The sequence below is a fragment of the Trichechus manatus genome, unplaced genomic scaffold (assembly GCF_000243295.1).
Source record: "Trichechus manatus latirostris isolate Lorelei unplaced genomic scaffold, TriManLat1.0 scaffold00210, whole genome shotgun sequence".
Classification (NCBI taxonomy): Eukaryota; Metazoa; Chordata; class Mammalia; order Sirenia; family Trichechidae; genus Trichechus; species Trichechus manatus.
The window spans coordinates 3732924-3738867 of NW_004444146.1; positions in this window are offsets into that span (position 1 = coordinate 3732924).

The following is a 5944-nucleotide window of genomic DNA, read 5'->3' on the forward strand; positions in this document are numbered from 1 at the left end:
CTGTTTGTTCTGTAAACCTTCACCTGAAGTACAATTAAAAAAAAAAAGAAGACTCAGTTTTAACTTTTGTAGAACAGGAATAAAAACACTTTCCTCATAGCATTATGTGATAAAGTATTTGGCACAGTTTAGGATATTAAGTTGTGGATAAATGATTAATATAGTAACCTTCGCATTTGGATTATACATATGGATTTCCTCATTTATGTTTGTGTTTTTTGTGTGTCAGTTACTTACACAATTTAAATTAGTCATTCAATTATGGTACATCCGTCAGTTCCTATTTTTTCCTCTAGTGAATTGTAAGCTGGGACTGTGTCTTTCCAAATGAAGTCAGTAAATCTAATAGGATCTAGTATGCAATGTCATGTAGCCTGTAAGAATAAATGGATGTTTTCCGTCACATGGTGAGTGAAATGATGATACCAAGATCCTCTGGACTAACCAATGCTATCTATATCCATGGTAAGCTACATGTAGAGTAGTCCCCATACCATTAAATAGCTCAATACACTAAAATCCTCACCATCACTGATTCATACAAAAACCAGTAAAGACGTGATAAAAGACGTAATGTTTGCTGCCTTCACTTTTCCAGAGCACAATTGTCCATGTATACATTTGACATCAAAAGTCTGGTTCTTTAAATACATAAGCCATACTAGACAACAAAGCATTACTTATATCCCTTTCTAGTAAATAATTTAGTAAGTTAGTGAAAGATGCACATTAGTTACTATGCTATTGCTTCCCATCCACCCCATGAACAAACAACTGTAAACGTACCCAACATACTCAAATCAGAAAGGGGAGCATCCACCCAGTCTAATGATAGGAAGTGATTTTCCAACCTGAAGTAAGGTTCCTAAGCAGCCCAACCACCAATAAATCTCATTAGCTTGGAGTTCCTGGGATCACTAGGTTATGAGCTTAAAAGAGGCACAGCAGAGCTGGGAGGCTGCTCTTTGGTACCGGCCCATAGTGTTTCCAAGGCTATAATCTTTATTGAAGCAGACTGCAGCATCTTTCTCCCCGCGGAGCAGATGGTGGGTTCAAACTGCTGTCCTTTCGTTTAGCAGCTGAATGCTTTAACCACTGTGTCACCAGGGTCACCAGGGCTTATACATATATATATATATATATATACACTAGCCCTGGGAATGGAATAGAACAATGGATTTCCAACTCTTGTGACAGAGACCTACAGCAAGAAATACATTTTACATTGGATCCAGCACACACAGGAATATGAAAACATATGAAACAAAAGTTTCATAAAACATTACTTAACCTTACTAAGTGCAGCACATTCTGGCTATTCTATTCTGTTCTGTTCTTTCATAAAAAGAAATAAAGAAATTGATTTCCCAGCCCACTAGTGAGTCAGAGGGGGACAGCGGTGGTTCAGTGGTAGAATTCTCGACTTCCATGTGAGAGACCGGGGTTTGATTCCTGGCCAATGCACCTCAACACAGCCACCACTTGCCTGTCAGTGGAGGTTTGCATGTTGCTATGATGTGGAATATAGGTTTCAACAGAGCTTCCAGACTCAGACTAGGAAGAAAGGCCTAGAGATCTACTTCTGAAAATTAGCCAATGAAAACCATATGGATCACAATGGTCCTATCCCCAACCCATTACAGGGATGGTGCAAGACCAGGCAGTGTTCTGTTGTTGATGGCAGCTAACAGCAACAATAAGGTCAGAACAAGCAACACCTAGCTAGAAGAAAAGAGTATCCATTTTCCTCATTTCTTCCGAGAATGTACATGATACAAAAAAAGTTCCTGTTAAGTCTTCCCAGTGCCATCTACCGTGCCTTCTGGGTATTGCAAGTGCTTCCCCCCACAACGCCCCCCCACCCCCCGCCCCGCCAGCACAAAGATTTTTTAAGGGTGAGGGATTAAATCAGAAAACTCTACACAAGAATATGTGCTTCTTTCCCCATAGTGGAAATGGTTCTGAAAGAGTTTAAAGAGCAGTTTAGATGAATATCTAACAAACAAGCACAATTCTAAATTCTAATATCAAAGACTTCATATCCGGTCTCCAAAGAGGAGGTTTGCAAGCTGAAGAACATCCACCGTGCTAGGACCTTAGGAGCAAAACCGACCTGGGGTTTTCAGAAAACGACAACATCAAATTCGAGACATTCTAGACTAGCATTTTATGAAAAGCTGCTACAGTCTATCAAATATAATATAACCAGGGAATCATTGCTGTTTAGGGTCCTGTCAAGCCTCCATCATCTGTGGCAAGTTAAAGGTCTTGAAAAATAAACAAGTAAAATAAAATAAAAATAATTTTAAAAAGCAGTGTCTGAGTCTTTATTTCCAGAACTAATTGGGATCAAATCTTTCTTTTCTCATTACCAGCTAAAGGAGTATTGCCCACAAATTTATCAAAAAGTAGCAAAACAAAGTTGTTGTGTTTGTTATCTTATGGGTCCCTATCTAATCACAAGCAGAGATTCCATTGTTACTTCCTATGTTTTAAATGGTTAACAAAAGACTATTAGTACCAGAAGTGACCATGTTTGCCTCTCTGGATACCTGTGTTTAAAGAAATGAGCAGAATCTCCAGGTGATCTAATGGTCCACCTGGGCTTCTCACTAGAAAAACAAATATCAAAAGTACAAATAATTATAACCATCACCTTTCAGTACAATCTATATCTAGAAATATTTTTTACTAAAGCAACTCACAAGTGTTTTCTATATCCTAGCTTGTTCCAAAAACTCTTCAAGATGATATACAACACAATACAGTTGTAACACAAACTAGAATGTGTAAATCTATTTTGCTGTTGCGTGAATGATGCAGAATTTTCATTTTGAGAAGCTAACATAACTTATAGAATTTCATTTTTATATTTAATACAAGTAAATTTTTCCTACCAATCTGCCTAGCAAATAATAGTTTTGGATTTATTTCTGACCTAAGTGTGCTTTTGGTACAAATATATTTAGAAGTATCGTTGCAATTTCTCCACAGTCAGCTTAAATAACCATAAAAGAGCTACAATGACATATTTGTAAGTAAGAGCATATATTCATCCAGCAAAGCCAAGGAAATCAGCTTATTTACCACAATTTGCAACTGAGGCACACTCAGCAATTCAAATTGCCCAAATATGTTTTATGTGAGTAGGATGAGGAAAAGGGGGACGGCTTATAACAGTTTTTATCACAATTTAAAAGTTGGAATTTTATGAGGTGATTTTAATTTTAAAGTTAAGAGAAGAACAAAGTACTGATGTCTGAGACTTCTCTCTTTTTTTTTCTTTTTTACTGTTTGGATGCAACAATTGATTTTTCCCTAAATGATGTGACATTAGCAATTTTAAGAGAACATAAGTGAGAGTGTGGGTGAATGACACAAAGAGAAATTGTAGGGAAATGGTGTCCCCTGTAATAATTGTCGACAAAGATTAAAAAGGGTCAAATGGGGGCCACTCCTGTTTTAAAATTATATTATTGCATGAAAGTCATTATTAATTATCCAGAGATGCCAGAGGTCATTATAATTTAAGTTTCTAACTGCTGTTTTAAGGAGGGTTAAATTTTCTTTTTCTTTGTCTGTTACTATTATCATTAATATTTTAACAGCAAACTCAAGACAAGGGGGTGGTACTTGCCCTAAAACTGTAAAGTTGTACGATAGTGGCTCCGTTTTATCAAGAGTCTCTTACTAGTCTTGTGACACTTTCTGCCATTACCCACATATCATTGTGAGTCAGAAATTTAACCCAGAAATTTTAGTGTATATTCAGAGCATCCTGTCCAGGGGGAGCTCAAGAGGCTGCCCCATAGGCAAATGGCAAGCAATCGTTCATTACAATGTTAAGAAATATTTTTTGTCTTGCACAGATTTCTTGCATAATAGCTACTTTTTTATTTTTCATATTAAAATACCAAATAACTTCAAACATTAGCATTTTCACCTTATAACCTTACACGTGTATCACTTTAAATATCTGCATAATCGCTTCTTGGCTAAGATCAAGTGTACATAAATATCTGCGTAAAAGTTTAGCTCAATTATAATCACCTGGGATTTACCTTCTTACTTCTGAGCATGTATGTAAAAATATTACTCGCTGGTATCTCTGACATTAAGTGACAAGGTGTGGCTGTTAACAGATGCTCAGTTAATCATCAATTAGCTATTCAACAAGTGCCAGGCTCTGTATTAGCTTCATTCAAGACCTGCTGAGAAGGTGCCAGTGCTTTTCCCGTAAAGCTGAATCAAAACCTATTCTCCCTTGGTTCAGTCTCTACTGGTTAATGAGACATAGATGTGTCTTGAGCACCTACCATGTTCTTGATATGGTGCTGGGAACTCTGGGGTAGAGGGTAAGATTTGGGGGGGAGGGCACAGAGCTTTTTCTAGGGATTAGTATATTAAATGATGAAGACACGTGAAACAGCGTGATAAAATTATGATTTATTTTTAACATTTACATTTAACAAAGAAATGCTTTTAACACAAAAATGCAGCAATATGATTGTGATATTCACAAAATATTTATAGGATTTATAAAAATATTAATTTGTGGTGTGATCTGCTAATGGAATACATGTCTAAACTCATTTTGAGGTAACTTCATATATACAATTTTGAGGCCCTTTTCCCTCCTTACCTCTTCTTCTTCCCCTTCCCTATTCTGGAGGACACAAGAAATATATATAAAACTTTCTGCCCTAGAGGACCTCCAAGTCTAATTGGGAAGAAAACACCAACACACAGAAAAACAATAGAAATCAGACAAAATAGAATAAAACTAAGCGCTGAATTTTAAGTTAAGACTTAAGAACTGTAGGAATTCTAGCTATAAATTCTAAAAATAAGGAGTGCTGTGATATACAATGGTTAGCCAATAGACACAATAATTACGCAAATCAGGAGAACCAAGTCAGGGAAAGCAAGGAAAAGGAAGTTGAACAGCTACCTACAAAAGTGATATAAGCACCAAAACCTAAGGTGAAATCTTTCAATAAGGGGAAAGTGAGTTAACTTTCCATTTCCAAACCGTCTTTACCATCAGTACTCTTTCTTTCCTTTCTGAATAATCTGGATTTCCCCCTCCCCACAAACTCCAACCCCCAATTGAGTAACTTCTCAAATTTCTAAATCCTGGAAGCAGGCGAAGCAGACGAGGGCGCGGCTGAGGCAACCCATCGCTCAGGGCACAGAAGGCCTGCCCTGGTCCTCCCCCTAGCCCGTGGCATGTGGTTAAGAGCCACTGAATCAAATCGAGACTTGGAGGCGTTTGTGGCTTGTATGGTTTTGTGGGGGAAGAACTGGGGGCTTGGCCACCACCGGCGGCGCTCTCTCCGCGCCCCTATTCCTAGGCAGAAAGCGGCCCCATGCCAGAGGCCCCGCAGTGGAGAGCCCCGAAGGGGGTTACAGAGGGAACTGGAACCTTCGCGGCCTGAAAATGCGTCTTCAAATAGTTGGGGACGCCTGTTTTTCTATGTTCATAATAATAATAAAGCAGAGTTTGAAATACACTAGCACCCTTGAACTAGACAGAATAGACAAAAACCAGCACCGCCGCTACCCAGCCTTTAACCGTCCTCCTCGAGGGGCAGGGAGCTGAGCCTTAGCCGTGGGCCCTCAGCAGGCCGGGACCCTCCGCCTCTCCCCGTAAGCCCGGGACTCAAGGGTGCCGGGTGTCCGGTTCCGGCCGCATCTCCAGCCCGCACCGCGCGCTCCCAGGGCGAGCGCGCCGTGGGGCCGTCCACGCCCCTCGGACTTTCTAAATAGCTTCAAGGAGGAGGCGGAGTGTTGGGTGCGGTTAAAAGGCGCCAGTGACGGAAACAGGTGTCTGAGGCTTCAAACGCTCGGCGGCGCCCGTCTCCCCAGCTCGGAGTCACTGGCGCGGCGCGCGGCCCGCAGCGACCCGGAGGCGGTGCCCAAGACCCCGCTAGCCAGCCGAGCC